This window comes from Carcharodon carcharias, assembly GCF_017639515.1.
Source record: "Carcharodon carcharias isolate sCarCar2 chromosome 33 unlocalized genomic scaffold, sCarCar2.pri SUPER_33_unloc_1, whole genome shotgun sequence".
NCBI classification, from domain to species: domain Eukaryota; kingdom Metazoa; phylum Chordata; class Chondrichthyes; order Lamniformes; family Lamnidae; genus Carcharodon; species Carcharodon carcharias.
Window position 1 is genome coordinate 1,605,354 of NW_024470690.1, and position 19,586 is coordinate 1,624,939.

The following is a 19,586-nucleotide window of genomic DNA, read 5'->3' on the forward strand; positions in this document are numbered from 1 at the left end:
CAGCATTTCCAGTCTGGAGTCCGTTTGGACTTGTAACGCAAACCGTATTTCTCTCTCCACAGACGCTGCCAGACCCGGAGTCTTCCAGCACCTTGATTAATTATTATTGCTGAACTGTAGCGTTTGTTGTAACACAGGAAACATGGCAGCCAATATACCACACAGCAAGCTCCCAGAAACAGCAGTGTGACAGGGACCAGATCATTTCTTTGCGATATCGAATTGCGGGACAAATACTGGTGACGAACAACGAAACTGCCAGCGAGCATCACTGTTAATATGGACCAGCTGGGCATAAAAGGTCGATTTCTTTCTGCAATTTCAGACCATTTTTAAACACCAAATCACCAACAGAAACTTAAACTAATGTACAGATGCCGAACTACAGCAAGCGGTCATTAGCACAAGGCACCAACAGTTTTCAGAAGTGTCTTGTATCTTAAAGGAGGCTGTGGTGGGTGGGCACGGTGGTGGTGACAGGGAGGATATTTGAGAGTTGATCTAATTTGCAACACTGCCAACTGTGATTTCACATTGTGACGTATGCAATCGGTACAGTCTGGGAAAGCTTCATTTATTTTTACATGGGATGTGGCCAAGGTACTAGCTGCCCATCCTTGAACTCAGTATCTTGCTAGGCCATTTCAGAGGGCAGTTAAGAGTCATCCACATTGCTGCAAGTCTGGAGTCACATGTAAGCTAGACTGGGTAAGAACTGTAGATTTCCTTCCCTAAAGGACATTGGGATATTGGGGGGGGGGGGGGAGAAAATTGTTGACGGAAGGGAAAGAAACAGAAGGGCAACAGTCAAAATCACAATGCTCTGAAGAACGTTTCAGTTAAAATAGAATTCTTCACCAGATTTTAATCAATAAGTAATTCAACAAGTTGGGAAACAGACAATGAACAGATTAAGTGTGATCCAGGGAGGTGGAATTCGCTTGCAGGATTTTCCAGAAACTCGGCTGGAACTTGATCCCATTCCAATTCTGCCTTAATCCAACGAGAGAAGTCTGTATGGGCAGAAGATAACTTGCATTTAGATTGTGCAGGTCACAACCTCAGGACATCCCGAACCACATTCCAGCCAACGAAATACATTCTGAAGAGCAGAAACTATTGAAATGCAAGTAGTCAGAAGCCAATAAGCAGGCAGAAAACCCCTAAATTCCCAGGGCAGGTACAGCACGGGTACAGACACTGCGACGCTGTCAGGATTAGTGCTCATTGCACGAGTCAGTTTCAGATTCCAATCTGCAACATAATCAGAGAAAATGCGAAGTTACAAAGATGAACACAATTCAGGTTGGTCAGGTGCAAGGGCCAGAGGTAAAAAAATTTGCAATTGTATGAAGCTATTCACTCACGACAGGTACAGCACAGGGTGAGATACTGGCTAAAGCTCCCTCTGCACTGTCCCCATCAAACACTCCCAGGACAGGTACAGCACAGGGTGAGATATAGGCTAAAGCTCCCTCTACACCATCCCTCAAAGACTCCCAGGACAGGTACAGCACAGGGTGAGATACAGGCTAAAGCTCCCTCTACACTGTCCCCATCAAACACTCCCAGGACAGGTACAGCACGGAGTAAGATACAGAGTAAAGCTGCTTCTACACTGTCTCCATCAAACACTCGCAGGACAGGTACAGCACGGGTTAGATATAGTGTAAAGCTCCCTCTGCACAGTCCCCATCAAACACTCCCAGGACAGGTACAGCACGGGGTTAGATACAGAGATAAGCTCCCTCGACACTGTCCCCATCAAACACTCACAGGACAGGTTCAGCACGGAGTAAGATACAGAGTAAAGCTGCTTCTACACTGTCTCCATCAAACACTCGCAGGACAGGTACAGCACGGGTTAGATATAGTGTAAAGCTCCCTCTGCACAGTCCCCATCAAACACTCCCAGGACAGGTACAGCACGGGGTTAGATACAGAGATAAGCTCCCTCGACACTGTCCCCATCAAACACTCACAGGACAGGTTCTGCATGGGGACAGATACAGACTAAAGCTCCCTCTACACGGTCACCATCAAACACCCACAGGACAGGTACAGCACGGGATTGGATACAGACTAAAGCTCCCTCTGCACTGTGCCCATCAAACACTCCGAGGACAGCGACAGCACAGGGTTACATACAGAGTAAAGCTCCCTCTGCACTGCCCTCATCAAACACTCCAAGGACAGCTACAGCATGGGGTTAGATACAGACTAAAGCTCCCTCTACACTGTCCCCATCAAACACTCCCAGAACAATTACAGCACGGGGTTAGATACAGACTAAAGCTCATCCTGCACTGTCCCCATCAAACACTCCCAGGACAGCTACAGCACGGGGTTAGATACAGACAAAAGCTCCCTCTACACTGTCCCCATCAAACACTCCAAGGACAGGTACAGCACGGAGTTAGATACAGATTAAAGATTCCTCTACACTGTCTCCATCAAACACTCCCAGGACAGGTACAGCAGAGGGTTAGATACAGACTAAAGCTCCCTCTACACTGTCCCCATCAAACACTCCCAGAACAATTACAGCACGGGGTTAGATACAGACTAAACCTCATTCTGCACTGTTCCTATCAAACACTCCCAGGACAGGTACAGCACGGAGTTAGATACAGACTAAAGCTCCCTCTACACTGTCTCCATCAAACACTCACAGGACAGGTACAGCACGGAGTTAGATACAGACTAAAGCTCCCTCTACACTGTCTCCATCAAACACTCACAGGACAGTTACACCACAGGGGTAGATAAACAGTTAATCTCCCTCAACACTGTACCCATCAAAAACTCCCAAGGCAGGTACATTACAGGAGAACATACAGGGCAAAGCTCTCTCCTCAATTTCAGTGCATCTAATTCCCAAATTAATACAACAGCTTATTCCATGGCAATGCGAGATGTAATTACTCAAACCAATGGGCCTGTAGCCTCTGCACGAGATCCACCATTTCAGACAGGCTGTGCGGTGGGACAAGGGCTCCAGGAGATTTTGTCACTGTCCAGCAGCTTTTATTTCTGACTTACAATGAACAGACATCGGCCTCTGTCTCCTCCACTACTCCCAGCAGACAGAACTGGGTTTAAACCCAGCTCCTGACAGCTCAGAGCCACTCACAAAGCTATAGAATCCTGTCCCTTCTCTGTATCGGTTTCAATGTCAAGTCAGGCTCTCAATGGTGGAGGTTACTCAGAGTCTCCCAATGGAATACAGAATCCACGAGGTTCAAAACGTGATCTGCTTTAAACTGTTGATGTCCAACAGCTGGCCAAACATTCTCACAGAAACTCTCCGGCCATTTCCCCCACACCGGAACAATGAGCACTGAGTCCCCTCCTCCTCACTCCTAACCATCACCATCCACCAGGGGAAAAGTAGAGAACGTGTCCCAGTTAGATACGGCACAGCAGGGTCACAGGTCAGACACTTACTGCTTCCTAGCCTGGGCTTGTGTGTTCCTCTTGAGCCACATCATTGGCCATACATGCTCATGGGGCAAGAGCAGGCACGGTGGCGACGAGCTCTTGGTCAGACTGAACACAAGGTAAGAATCGTACCTGTGACACTGCGATGCTGTCAGGATTAGTGCCCATTGCACGAGTCAGTTTCAGTTTCCAATCTGCAACATAATCAGAGAAAATGCTGAGTTACAAAGATGAACACAATTCAGGTTGGTCAGGTGCAAGGGCCAGAGGTAACAAGATTTGCAATTGTATGAAGCCATTCACTCACAACAGGTACAGCATGGGCTTGGATACAGACTAAAGCTCCCGCTGCACTGTCCCCATCAAACACTCCAAGGACATGTACAGCATGGGCTTAGATACCGAGTAAAACTCCCTCTACACTGTCCCCATCAAACACTCCCAGGACAGGTACAGCACGGGGTTACATAGAGTAAATCTCCCTCTGCACTGTCCTCATCAAACACTCCCAGGACAGCGAAAGCACGGTGTTAGATACACACTAAAGTTCCCTCTACACTGACCCCCATCAAACACTCCCAGGACAGGTACAGCACTGAGTTAGATACAGATTAAAGCTCCTCCTACACCGCCCCCATCAAACACACCCTGGATTGGTACAGCACGGGGTTAGATACAGACTAGAGCTCCCTCTACACTCTCCGCATCAAACACTCATAGAACAAGTATAACACGGGATTAGCTAGAGACTAGAGCTCCCTCTGCACTGTCCCCATCAAACACTCCCAGGAGAGCTACAGCACAGGGTGAGATACAAGCTAAAGCTCCCTCTGCACTGTCCCCATCAATCACACCCAGGACAGCGACAGCATGGGCTTAGAAACAGACTAAAGCTCCCTCTACACTGTCCCCATCAAACACTCCCAGGACAGGTACAGCACGGAGTTAGATACAGATTAAAGCTGCTTCTACACTGTCTCCATCAAACACTCGCAAGACAGGTACAGCACGGGTTAGATATAGTGTAAAGCTCCCTCTACACTGTCCCCATCAAACACTTACAGGACAGGTACAGCATGGGCTTAGATATAGACTAATGCTCCCTCTACACTGTCCCCATCAAACACTCCCAGAACAATTGCAGCACGGGGTTAGATACAGACTAAAGGTCATTCTGCACTGTCCCCATCAAACAATCCCAGGACAGGTACAGCACGGAGTTAGATACAGACTAAAGCTCCCTCTACACTGTCTCCATCAAACACTCACAGGACAGTTACACCACAGGGGTAGATAAACAGTTAATCTCCCTCAACACTGTACCCATCAAAAACTCCCAAGACAGGTACATTACAGGAGAAGATACAGGATAAAGCTCTCTCCTCCATTTCAGTGCATCTAATTCCCAAATGAATACAACAGCCTGTAGCATGGCAATGCGAGATGTAATTACTCAAACCAACGGGCCTGTAGCCTCTGTACGAGATCCACCATTTCGGACAGGATGTGTGGTGGGACAAGGGCTCCAGGAGATTTTGTCACTGTCCAGTAGCCTTTATTTCTGACTTACAATGAACAGACATTGGCCTCTGTCTCCTCCACTACTCCCAGCAGACAGAACTGGGTTTAAACCCAGCTCCTGACAGCTCAGAGCCACTCACAAAGCTACAGAATCCTGTCCCTTCTCTGTAACCGTTTCAATGTCAAGTCACATGGTGGATGGTGGATGTTACTCAGTCTCCCAATGGATTACAGAATCCACGAGCTTCAAAACGTGACCTGCTTTAAACAGATGATGTCCAACAGCTGGCCAAACATTCTCACAGAAACTCTCCGGCCATTTCCCCCACACAGTAACAGTGAACACTGAGTCCCGTCCTCCTCACTCCTAACCATCACCATCCACCAGGGGAAAGTACAGAACTTGTCCCAGTTAGATACGGCACAGCAGGGTCACAGGTCAGACACTTACTGCTTCCTGGCCTGGGCTTGTGTGTTCCTCTTGAGCCACATCATTGGCCATACATGCTCATGCGGCAAGAGCAGGCACGGTGGCGACGAGCTCTTGGTCAGACTGAACACAAGGTAAGAATCGTACCTGTGACACTGCGATGCTGTCAGGATTAGTGCTCATTGCACGAGTCAGTTTCAGTTTCCAATCTGCAACATAATCAGAGAAAATGCTGAGTTACAAAGATGAACACAATTCAGGTTGGTCAGGTGCAAGGGCCAGAGGTAAAAAAATTTGCAATTGTATGAAGCCATTCACTCACGACAGGTACAGCACAGGGTGAGACACAGGCTAAAGCTCCCTCTGCACTGTCCCCATCAAACACTCCCAGTACAGGTACAGCACAGGGTGAGATATAGGCTAAAGCTCCCTCTACACCATCCCTCAAAGACTCCCAGGACATGTACAGCATAGGGTGAGATACAGGCTAAAGCTCCCTCTACACTGTCCCCATCAAACACTCCCAGGAGAGGTACAGCACGGAGTTAGATACAGAGAAAAGCTGCTTCTACACTGTCTCCATCAAACACTCGCAGGACAGGTACAGCACGGGTTAGATATAGTGTAAAGCTCCCTCTACACTGTCCCCATCAAACACTCCCAGAACAATTACAGCATGGGGTTAGATACAGACTAAAGCTCATTCTGCACTGTCCCCATCAAACAATCCCAGGACAGCTACAGCACGGGGTTAGATACAGACAAGAGCTCACTCTACGCTGTCCCCATCAAACAGTCCCAGGACAGGTACAGCACGGGGTGACATACAGATTAAAGCTCCTCCTACACTGCCCCCATCAAATACTCACAGGACAGGTACAGCACTGAGTTAGAAACAGATTAAAGCTCCTCCAAAACCGCCCCCATCAAACACTCCCAGGATAGGTACAGCACGGGGTTACACACAGAGTAAAGCTCCCTCTGCACTGTCCCCAACAAACACTCCCAGGACAGGTTCAGCATGGGCTTAGATACAGACAAAAGCTCCCTCTACACTGTCACCATCAAACACTCCCAGAGCAAGTACAGCACGGGGTTGGATACAGGCTAAAGCTTCCTCTACACTGTCCCCATCAAACACTCCCAGGACAGATACAGCCTGGGCTGAGATACAGACTAAAGCTCCCTCTCCACTGTCCCCATCAAACACTCCCAGAACAATTACAGCACGGGGTTAGATACAGACTAAAGCTCATTCTGCATTGTCCCCATAAAACACTCCCAGGACAGCTACAGCACGGGGTTAGATACAGACAAGAGCTCCCTCTACACTGTCCCCATCAAACACTCCAAGGACAGGTACAGCACGGAGTTAGATACAGATTAAAGATTCCTCTACACTGTCCTCATCAAACACTCCCAGGACAGGTACAGCAGAGGGTTAGATACAGACTAAAGCTCCCTCTACACTGTCTCCATCAAACACTCACAGGACAGTTACACCACAGGGGTAGATACACAGTAAATCTCCCTCAACACTGTACCCATCAAAAACTCCCAAGGCTGTAACATTACAGGAGAAGATACAGGGAAAAGCTCTCTCCTCAATTTCAGTGCATCTAATTCCCAAATTAATACAACAGCCTATTCCATGGCAATGCGAGATGTAATTACTCAAACCAATGGGCCTGTAGCCTCTGCACGAGATCCACCATTTCAGACAGGCTGTGTGGTGGGACAAGGGCTCCAGGAGATTTTGTCACTGTCCAGTAGCTTTTATTTCTGACTAACAATGAACAGACATCGGCCTCTGTCTCCTCCACTACTCCCAGCAGACAGAACTTGGTTTAAACCCAGCTCCTGACCGCTCAGAGCCACTCACAAAGCTACAGAATCCTGTCCCTTCTCTGTATCGGTTTCAATGTCAAGTCACATGGTGGATGGTGGATGTTACTCAGTCTCCCAATGGATTACAGAATCCACGAGCTTCAAAACGTGACCTGCTTTAAACAGATGATGTCCAACAGCTGGCCAAACATTCTCACAGAAACTCTCCGGCCATTTCCCCCACACCGTAACAGTGAGCACTCAGTCTCCTCCTCCTCACTCCTAACCATCATCATCCACCAGGGGAAAGTACAGATCTTGTCCCAGTTAGATACGGCACAGCAGGGTCACAGGTCAGACACTTACTGCTTCCTAGCCTGGGCTTGTGTGTTCCTCTTCAGCCACACTCATTAGCCATACATGCTCATGGGGCAAGAGCAGGCACGGTGGCGACGAGCTCTTGGTCAGACTGAACACAAGGTAAGAATCGTACCTGTGACACTGCGATGCTGTCAGGATTAGTGCTCATTGCACGAGTCAGTTTCAGATTCCAATCTGCAACATAATCAGAGAAAATGCTCAGTTACAAAGATGAACACAATTCAGGTTGGTCAGGTGCAAGGGCCAGAGGAAACAAGATTTGCAATTGTATGAAGCCATTCACTCACAACAGGTACAGCATGGGCTCAGATATAGACTAAAGCTCCCTCTACACTGTCCCCATCAAACACTCCCAGAACAAGTACAGCACGGGGTTGGATACAGGCTAAAGCTCCCTCTACACTGTCCCCATCAAAAACTCCCAGGACAGGTACAGCCTGGGCTTAGATACAGACTAAAGCTCCCTCTACACTGTCCCCATCAAACACTACCAGAACAATTATAGCATGGGGTTAGATACAGACTAAAGCTCATTCTGCACTGTCCCCAACAAACACTCCCAGGACAGCTACAGCACGGGGTTAGATACAGACAAGAGCTCCCTCTACACTGTCCCCATCAAACAGTCCCAGGACAGGTACAGCACGGGGTTACATACAGATTAAAGCTGCTCCTACACTGCCCCCATCAAACACTCACAGGACAGGTGAAGCATGGGCTTAGATATAGACTAAAGCTCCCTCTACACTGACCCCATCAAACACTCCCAGGACAGGTACAGCACTGAGTTAGATACAGATTAAAGCTCCTCCTAAACGGCCCCCATCAAACACTCCCAGGATAGGTACAGCACGGGGTTACACACAGAGTAAAGCGCCCTCTGCACTGTCCCCAACAAACACTCCCAGGACAGGTTCAGCATGGGCCTAGATACAGACAAAAGCTCCGTCTACACTGTCACCATCAAACACTCCCAGAGCAAGTACAGCACGGGGTTGGATACAGGCTAAAGCTCCCTCTACACTGTCCCCATCAAACACTCCCAGAACAATTATAGCACGAGGTTAGATACAGACTAGAGCTCCGTCTACACTGACCCCATCAAACACTCCCAGGACAGGTACAGCACGGGGTTAAATACAGACAAGAGCTCCCTCTACACTGTCCCCATCAAACACTCCCAGGACAGCTACAGCACAGGGTTAGATACAGACTAGAGCTCCCTCTACACTGTCCCCATCAAACACTCCCAGGACAGGTGCAGCACGGGGTTACAGACAGAACAAAGCTCACTCTACACTGTCCCCTTCAAACGCTCCCTGGACAGGTACAGCACGTGGTTAGATACAGGGTAAAGCTCCCTCTACATTGTCTCCATCAAATACTCCCAGAACTAGTACAGCACGGGGTTAGATAAAGACTAAAGCTCCCTCTACAGTGTGCCCATCAAACACTCCCAGAAAAAGTACAGCACAGGGTTAGCGACAGACTAGAGCTCCCTCTACACTGTCCGCATCAAACACTCCCAGGAGAGCTACAGCATAGGGTGAGATACAAGCTAAAGCTCCCTCTGCACTGTCCCCATCAAACACACCCAGGACAGCGACAGCATGGGCTTAGATACAGACTAAAGCTCCCTCTGCACTGTCCACATCAAACACTCACAGGACAGGTACAGCACAGGGTGAGATACAGGGTAAAATCCCTCTGCACTGTCCCCATCAAACACTCCCAGGACAGGTACAGCATGGGCTTAGATACAGACTAAAGCAACCTCTACACTGTCCCCGTCAAACACTCCCAGGACATGTACAGCACCGGATTACATACCGAGTAAAACTCCCTCTACACTGTCTCCATCAAACACTCCCAGGACATGTACAGCAAGGGGTTACATATAGAGTAAATCTCCCGCTGCACTGTCCTCATCAAACACTCCCAGGACAGCGACAGCACGGTGTTAGATACACACTAAAGTTCCCTCTACACTGACCCCATCAAACACTCCCAGGACAGGTTCAGCATGGGCTTAGATACAGACAAAAGCTCCCTCTACACTGTCACCATCAAACACTCCCAGAACAATTACAGCACGGGGTTAGATACAGACTAAAGCTCATTCTGCACCGTCCCCATCAAACACTCCCAGGACAGCTACAGCACGGGGTTAGATACAGACAAGAGCTCACTCTACGCTGTCCCCATCAAACAGTCCCAGGACAGGGACAGCACGGGGTTACATACAGATTAAAGCTCCTCCTACACTGCCCCCATCAAATACTCATAGGACAGGTACAGCACTGAGTTAGAAACAGATTAAAGCTCCTCCGAAACCGCCCCCATCAAACACTCCCAGGATAGGTACAGCACGGGGTTACACACAGAGTAAAGCTCCCTCTGCACTGTCCCCAACAAACACTCCCAGGACAGGTTCAGCATGGGCTTAGATACAGACAAAAGCTCCCTCTACACTGTCCCCATCAAACACTCCCAGAGCAAGTACAGCACGGGGTTGGATACAGGCTAAAGCTCCCTCTACACTGTCCCCATCAAACACTCCCAGGACAGGTACAGCCTGGGCTTAGATACAGAATAAAGCTCCCTCTATACTGTCCCCATCAAACACTCCCAGGATAGGTACAGCACGGGGTTAGATACAGACTAAAGATCATTCTGCACTGTCCCCATCAAACACTCCCAGGACAGCTACAACAGGGGGTTAGATACAGACTAGTGCTCCCTCTACACTGTCTCCATCAAACACTCCCAGGACAGGTACAGCATGGGCTTAGATACAGACTAAAGCTCCCTCTACACTGTCCCCATCAAACACTGCCAGAACAATTATAGCACGGGGTTAGATATAGACTAAAGCTCTTTCTGCATTGTCCCCATCAAACACTCCCAGGACAGCTACAGCACGGGGCTCGATAGAGACAAGAGCTCCTTCTACACTGTCCCCATCAAACACTCCAAGGACAGGTACAGCACGGAGTTAGATACAGATTAAAGCTCCCTCTACACTGTCCTCGTCAAACACTCACAGGACAGGTACAGCAGAGGGTTAGATACAGACTAAAGCTCCCTCTACACTGTCCCCATCAAACACTCACAGGACAGGTACAGCATGGGCTTAGATATAGACAAAAGCTCCCTCGACACTGTCCCCATCAAACACTCCCAGAACAATTACAGCACGGGGTTAGATACAGGCTAAAGCTCATTCTGCACTGTCCCCATCAAACACTCCCAGGACAGGTACAGCACGGAGTTAGATACAGACTAAAGCTCCCTCTACACTGTCTCCATCAGATACTCACAGGACAGTTATACCACAGGGGTAGATATACAGTAAATCTCCCTCAACACTGTACCCATCAAACACTCCCAAGGCAGGTACATTACAGGAGAAGATACAGGGCAAAGCTCTCTCCTCAATTTTAGTGCATCTAATTCCCAAATGAATATAACAGCCTGCAGCATGGCAATGCGAGACGTAATTACTCAAACCAATGGGCCTGTAGCCTCTGACCGAGATCCACCATTTCGGACAGACTGTGTGGTGGGACAAGGGCTCCAGGAGATTTTGTCACTGTCCAGCAGCTTTTATTTCTGACTTACAATGAACAGACATCGGCCTCTGTCTCCTCCACTACTCCCAGCAGACAGAACTGGGTTTAAACCCAGCTCCTGACAGCTCAGAGCTACTCACAAAGCTACAGAATCCTGTCCCTTCTCTGTAACGGTTTCAATGTCAAGTCACATGGTGGATGGTGGATGTTACTCAGTCTCCCAATGGATTACAGAATCCACGAGGTTCAAAATGTGACCTGCTTTAAACAGATGATGTCCAACAGCTGGCCAAACATTCTCACAGATACTCTCCGGCCATTTCCCCCACACCGTAAAAGAGAGCAACGAGTCCCCTCCTCCTCACTCCTAACCATCACCATCCACCAGGGGAAAGTACAGAACTTGTCCCAGTTCGATACGGCACAGCAGGGTCACAGGTCAGACACTTACTGCTTCCTAGCCTGGGCTTGTGTGTTCCTCTTGAGCCACACTCATTGGCCATACATGCTCATGGGGCAAGAGCAGGCACGGTGGCGACGAGCTCTTGGTCAGACTGAACACAAGGTAAGAATCGTACCTGTGACACTGCGATGCTGTCAGGATTAGCGCTCATTGCACGAGTCAGTTTCAGATTCCAGTCTGCAACATAATCAGAGAAAATGCTGAGTTACAAAGATGAACACAATTCAAAGTTGGTCAGGTGCAAGGGCCAGAGGCAACAAGATTTGCAATTGTATGAAGCCATTCACTCACAACAGGTACAGCATGGGCTTAGATACAGACTAAAGCTCCCGCTGCACTGTCCCCATTAAAAACTCCCAGGAGAGGTACAGCACGGGGCTCCATAGAGAGTAAAGCTCCGTCTACACTGTCCACATCAAACACTCCCAGGACAGCTACAGCACGGGGTTAGATACAGAGTCAAGCTCCCTCTACACCGTCGCCATCGAACACTCCTAGGACAGGTACAGCATGGGCTTAGATACAGACTAAAGCTCCCTCTACACTGTCCCCATCAAACACTTACAGGACAGGTACAGCATGGGCTTAGATATAGACTAATGCTCCCTCTACACTGTCCCCATCAAACACTCCCAGAACAATTGCAGCACGGGGTTAGATACAGACTAAAGGTCATTCTGCACTGTCCCCATCAAACAATCCCAGGAAAGATACAGAACAGGGTGAGATACAGGCTAAAGCTCCCTCTGTACTGTCCCCATCAAACACTCCCAGGACAGGTACAGCACGAAGTAAGATACAGAGTAAAGCTGCTTCTACACTGTCTCCATCAAACACTCCCAGGACAGGAACAGCACGGGGTTAGATAAAGACTAAACTTATTCTGCACTGTCCCCATCAAACACTCCCAGGACAGGTACAGCACGGGGTTAGATACAGAGTAAAGCTCCCTCTACACTGTCCCCATCAAACACTCCCAGGACAGGTACGGCATGGGCTTAGATACAGGCTAAAGCTCCCTCTACACTGTCCATATCAAACACTCCCAGGACAGGTACAGCACGGGGTTAGATAAAGACTAAACTCATTCTGCACTGTACCCATCAAACACACACAGGACAGCTACAGCACAGGGTTACAGACAGAGTAAAGCTCCCTCTGCACTGTCTCCATCAAACACTCACAGGACAGTTACACCACAGGGGTAGATACACAGTAAATCTCCCTCAACACTGTCCCCATCAAACACTCCCAGGACATGTACAGCATGGGCTGAGATACAGCCTAAAACTCCCTCTGTACTGTCTCCATCAAACACTCACAGGAGAGGTACACCACAGGGGTAGATACACAGTAAATCTCCCTCAACACTGTACCCATCAAACACTCCCAAGACTGTAACATTACAAGAGTAGATACAGGATAAAGCTCTCTCCTCAATTTCAGTGCATCTAATTCCCAAATTAATACAACAGCCTATTCCATGGCAATGCGAGATGTAATTACTCAAACCACAGCAGCACAGGGTGAGATACAGGCTAAAGCTCCCTCTGCACTGTCCCCATCAAACACTCCCAGGACAGGTAAAGCATGGGCTTAAAGACACATTAAAGCTCCCTCTACACTGTCTCCATCAAACACTCCCAGGACAGGTACAGAATGGGGTTAGATACAGAGTAAAGCTCCTTCTACATTGTCCCCATCAAACACTCCCAGGACAGGTACAGCACGGGGTTAGATACAGACTAAAGCTCCCTCTACACTGTCCCCATCAAACACTCCCAGGACAGCTACAGCACGGGGTTAGATACAGACTAAAGCTCCGTCTACGCTGTCCCGATCAAACACTCCCAGGACAGGTAGAGCACAGTGTGAGATACAGGTTAAAGCTCCTTCTACACTGTCCCCATCAAACACTCCCAGGACAGGTACAGCATGGGCTTAGATATAGACTAAAGCACTCTCTGCACTGTGAACATCAAACATTCCCAGGACAGCTGAAGCACGGGGTTAGATACAGAGTAAAGCTCCCTCTACACCATCGCCATCAAACACTCCTAGGACAGCTACAGCACCGTGTGAGATACAGGCTAAAGCTCCCTCTACACTGTCCCTATCAAACACTCCCAGGACAGGTACAGCACGGAGTTAGATACAGATTAAAGCTCCTCCTACGCTGCCCCCATCAAACACTCCCAGGAAATGTACAGCACGGGGTTAGGTACAGACTAGATCTCCCACCACACTGACCCATCAAACACTCCCAGGACAGGTACAGCACGGGGTTACCTACAGAGTCAAGCTCCCTCTACACTGTCCCCATCAAACACTAACAGAACAAGTACAGCACGGGGTTAGATACAGACTAAAGCTCATTCTGCACTGTCCCCATCTAACACTCCCAGGACAGCTACAGCACGTGGTTAGATACAGAGTATAGATCCCTCTACACTATCCCCATCGAACACAACCAGGACAGGTACAGCACGGAGATAAATACAGACAAAAGCTCCCTCTACACTGTCCCCATCAAACACTCACAGGACAGGTACAGCAGAGGGTTAGATACAGACTAAAGCCAGGTTTAAACCCAGTTCCTGACAGCTCAGAGCCACTCACAAAGCTACAGAATCCTGTCCCTTCTCTGTAACCGTTTCAATATGAAGTCAGGCTCTCGATGGAGGATGTTACTCAGAGTCTCCCAATGGATTTCAGAATCCACGAGGTTCAAAACGTGACCGGCTTTAAACAGATGATGTCCAACAGCTGGCCAAACATTCTCACAGAAACACTCCGGCCATTTCCCCCACACCGTAACAGTGAGCACTGAGTCCCCTCCTCCTCACTCCTAACCATCACCATCCACCAGGGGAAAGTACAGAACTTGTCCCAGTTAGATACGGCACAGCAGGGTCACAGGTCAGACACTTACTGCTTCCTAGCCTGGGCTTGTGTGTTCCTCTTGAGCCACACTCATTGGCCATACATGCTCATGGGGCAAGAGCAGGCACGGTGGCGACGAGCTCTTGGTCAGACTGAACACAAGGTAAGAATCGTACCTGTGACACTGCGGGGCTGTCAGGATTAGTGCTCATTGCACGAGTCAGTTTCAGATTCCACCTGCAACATAATCAGAGAAAAAGATGAGTTAGAAAGATGAACACAATTCAGGTTGGTCAGGTGCAAGGGCCAGAGGGAAAAAGGTTTGCAATTGTATGAAGCTATTCACTCCCGACAGGTATAGCACAGGGTGAGATACAGGCTAAAGCTCCCTCTGCACTGTCCCCATCAAACACTCCCAGGACAGGTACGGCATGGGCTTAGATACAGGCTAAAGCTCCCTCTACACTGTCCATATCAAACACTCCCAGGACAGGTACAGCACGGGGTTAGATAAAGACTAAACTCATTCTGCACTGTACCCATCAAACACACACAGGACAGCTACAGCACAGGGTTACAGACAGAGTAAAGCTCCCTCTGCACTGTCTCCATCAAACACTCACAGGACAGTTACACCACAGGGGTAGATACACAGTAAATCTCCCTCAACACTGTCCCCATCAAACACTCCCAGGACATGTACAGCATGGGCTGAGATACAGCCTAAAACTCCCTCTGTACTGTCTCCATCAAACACTCACAGGAGAGGTACACCACAGGGGTAGATACACAGTAAATCTCCCTCAACACTGTACCCATCAAACACTCCCAAGACTGTAACATTACAAGAGTAGATACAGGATAAAGCTCTCTCCTCAATTTCAGTGCATCTAATTCCCAAATTAATACAACAGCCTATTCCATGGCAATGCGAGATGTAATTACTCAAACCACAGCAGCACAGGGTGAGATACAGGCTAAAGCTCCCTCTGCACTGTCCCCATCAAACACTCCCAGGACAGGTAAAGCATGGGCTTAAAGACACATTAAAGCTCCCTCTACACTGTCTCCATCAAACACTCCCAGGACAGGTACAGAATGGGGTTAGATACAGAGTAAAGCTCCTTCTACATTGTCCCCATCAAACACTCCCAGGACAGGTACAGCACGGGGTTAGATACAGACTAAAGCTCCCTCTACACTGTCCCCATCAAACACTCCCAGGACAGCTACAGCACGGGGTTAGATACAGACTAAAGCTCCGTCTACGCTGTCCCGATCAAACACTCCCAGGACAGGTAGAGCACAGTGTGAGATACAGGTTAAAGCTCCTTCTACACTGTCCCCATCAAACACTCCCAGGACAGGTACAGCATGGGCTTAGATATAGACTAAAGCACTCTCTGCACTGTGAACATCAAACATTCCCAGGACAGCTGAAGCACGGGGTTAGATACAGAGTAAAGCTCCCTCTACACCATCGCCATCAAACACTCCTAGGACAGCTACAGCACCGTGTGAGATACAGGCTAAAGCTCCCTCTACACTGTCCCTATCAAACACTCCCAGGACAGGTACAGCACGGAGTTAGATACAGATTAAAGCTCCTCCTACGCTGCCCCCATCAAACACTCCCAGGAAATGTACAGCACGGGGTTAGGTACAGACTAGATCTCCCACCACACTGACCCATCAAACACTCCCAGGACAGGTACAGCACGGGGTTACCTACAGAGTCAAGCTCCCTCTACACTGTCCCCATCAAACACTAACAGAACAAGTACAGCACGGGGTTAGATACAGACTAAAGCTCATTCTGCACTGTCCCCATCTAACACTCCCAGGACAGCTACAGCACGTGGTTAGATACAGAGTATAGATCCCTCTACACTATCCCCATCGAACACAACCAGGACAGGTACAGCACGGAGATAAATACAGACAAAAGCTCCCTCTACACTGTCCCCATCAAACACTCACAGGACAGGTACAGCAGAGGGTTAGATACAGACTAAAGCCAGGTTTAAACCCAGTTCCTGACAGCTCAGAGCCACTCACAAAGCTACAGAATCCTGTCCCTTCTCTGTAACCGTTTCAATATGAAGTCAGGCTCTCGATGGAGGATGTTACTCAGAGTCTCCCAATGGATTTCAGAATCCACGAGGTTCAAAACGTGACCGGCTTTAAACAGATGATGTCCAACAGCTGGCCAAACATTCTCACAGAAACACTCCGGCCATTTCCCCCACACCGTAACAGTGAGCACTGAGTCCCCTCCTCCTCACTCCTAACCATCACCATCCACCAGGGGAAAGTACAGAACTTGTCCCAGTTAGATACGGCACAGCAGGGTCACAGGTCAGACACTTACTGCTTCCTAGCCTGGGCTTGTGTGTTCCTCTTGAGCCACACTCATTGGCCATACATGCTCATGGGGCAAGAGCAGGCACGGTGGCGACGAGCTCTTGGTCAGACTGAACACAAGGTAAGAATCGTACCTGTGACACTGCGGGGCTGTCAGGATTAGTGCTCATTGCACGAGTCAGTTTCAGATTCCACCTGCAACATAATCAGAGAAAAAGATGAGTTAGAAAGATGAACACAATTCAGGTTGGTCAGGTGCAAGGGCCAGAGGGAAAAAGGTTTGCAATTGTATGAAGCTATTCACTCCCGACAGGTATAGCACAGGGTGAGATACAGGCTAAAGCTCCCTCTGCACTGTCCCCATCAAACACTCCCAGGACAGGTACGGCATGGGCTTAGATACAGGCTAAAGCTCCCTCTACACTGTCCATATCAAACACTCCCAGGACAGGTACAGCACGGGGTTAGATAAAGACTAAACTCATTCTGCACTGTACCCATCAAACACACACAGGACAGCTACAGCACAGGGTTACAGACAGAGTAAAGCTCCCTCTGCACTGTCTCCATCAAACACTCACAGGACAGTTACACCACAGGGGTAGATACACAGTAAATCTCCCTCAACACTGTCCCCATCAAACACTCCCAGGACATGTACAGCATGGGCTGAGATACAGCCTAAAACTCCCTCTGTACTGTCTCCATCAAACACTCACAGGAGAGGTACACCACAGGGGTAGATACACAGTAAATCTCCCTCAACACTGTACCCATCAAACACTCCCAAGACTGTAACATTACAAGAGTAGATACAGGATAAAGCTCTCTCCTCAATTTCAGTGCATCTAATTCCCAAATTAATACAACAGCCTATTCCATGGCAATGCGAGATGTAATTACTCAAACCACAGCAGCACAGGGTGAGATACAGGCTAAAGCTCCCTCTGCACTGTCCCCATCAAACACTCCCAGGACAGGTAAAGCATGGGCTTAAAGACACATTAAAGCTCCCTCTACACTGTCTCCATCAAACACTCCCAGGACAGGTACAGAATGGGGTTAGATACAGAGTAAAGCTCCTTCTACATTGTCCCCATCAAACACTCCCAGGACAGGTACAGCACGGGGTTAGATACAGACTAAAGCTCCCTCTACACTGTCCCCATCAAACACTCCCAGGACAGCTACAGCACGGGGTTAGATACAGACTAAAGCTCCGTCTACGCTGTCCCGATCAAACACTCCCAGGACAGGTAGAGCACAGTGTGAGATACAGGTTAAAGCTCCTTCTACACTGTCCCCATCAAACACTCCCAGGACAGGTACAGCATGGGCTTAGATATAGACTAAAGCACTCTCTGCACTGTGAACATCAAACATTCCCAGGACAGCTGAAGCACGGGGTTAGATACAGAGTAAAGCTCCCTCTACACCATCGCCATCAAACACTCCTAGGACAGCTACAGCACCGTGTGAGATACAGGCTAAAGCTCCCTCTACACTGTCCCTATCAAACACTCCCAGGACAGGTACAGCACGGAGTTAGATACAGATTAAAGCTCCTCCTACGCTGCCCCCATCAAACACTCCCAGGAAATGTACAGCACGGGGTTAGGTACAGACTAGATCTCCCACCACACTGACCCATCAAACACTCCCAGGACAGGTACAGCACGGGGTTACCTACAGAGTCAAGCTCCCTCTACACTGTCCCCATCAAACACTAACAGAACAAGTACAGCACGGGGTTAGATACAGACTAAAGCTCATTCTGCACTGTCCCCATCTAACACTCCCAGGACAGCTACAGCACGTGGTTAGATACAGAGTATAGATCCCTCTACACTATCCCCATCGAACACAACCAGGACAGGTACAGCACGGAGATAAATACAGACAAAAGCTCCCTCTACACTGTCCCCATCAAACACTCACAGGACAGGTACAGCAGAGGGTTAGATACAGACTAAAGCCAGGTTTAAACCCAGTTCCTGACAGCTCAGAGCCACTCACAAAGCTACAGAATCCTGTCCCTTCTCTGTAACCGTTTCAATATGAAGTCAGGCTCTCGATGGAGGATGTTACTCAGAGTCTCCCAATGGATTTCAGAATCCACGAGGTTCAAAACGTGACCGGCTTTAAACAGATGATGTCCAACAGCTGGCCAAACATTCTCACAGAAACACTCCGGCCATTTCCCCCACACCGTAACAGTGAGCACTGAGTCCCCTCCTCCTCACTCCTAACCATCACCATCCACCAGGGGAAAGTACAGAACTTGTCCCAGTTAGATACGGCACAGCAGGGTCACAGGTCAGACACTTACTGCTTCCTAGCCTGGGCTTGTGTGTTCCTCTTGAGCCACACTCATTGGCCATACATGCTCATGGGGCAAGAGCAGGCACGGTGGCGACGAGCTCTTGGTCAGACTGAACACAAGGTAAGAATCGTACCTGTGACACTGCGGGGCTGTCAGGATTAGTGCTCATTGCACGAGTCAGTTTCAGATTCCACCTGCAACATAATCAGAGAAAAAGATGAGTTAGAAAGATGAACACAATTCAGGTTGGTCAGGTGCAAGGGCCAGAGGGAAAAAGGTTTGCAATTGTATGAAGCTATTCACTCCCGACAGGTATAGCACAGGGTGAGATACAGGCTAAAGCTCCCTCTGCACTGTCCCCATCAAACACTCCCAGGACAG

The 19,586-nt window shown here is 48.9% G+C and overlaps 1 long non-coding RNA gene across 50 annotated transcripts in view; it reads right to left on the reverse strand.

The window, feature by feature from the left end:
* Positions 1-839: 839 nt before the first annotated feature.
* The window catches only part of LOC121274155, a 125,645-nt gene continuing 106,898 nt past the window's right edge, over positions 840-19,586 (reverse strand). For all 50 annotated transcript variants that reach the window (XR_005942190.1, XR_005942199.1, XR_005942177.1 and 47 more), the window contains 8 exons: positions 19,339-19,399; positions 17,017-17,077; positions 14,695-14,755; positions 11,751-11,812; positions 7,713-7,774; positions 5,540-5,601; positions 3,574-3,635; positions 840-1,254 (listed from right to left, as the gene is read on the reverse strand). This is a non-coding gene — a long non-coding RNA (uncharacterized LOC121274155). The remainder of the gene's footprint in view (positions 1,255-3,573; positions 3,636-5,539; positions 5,602-7,712; positions 7,775-11,750; positions 11,813-14,694; positions 14,756-17,016; positions 17,078-19,338; positions 19,400-19,586) is intronic.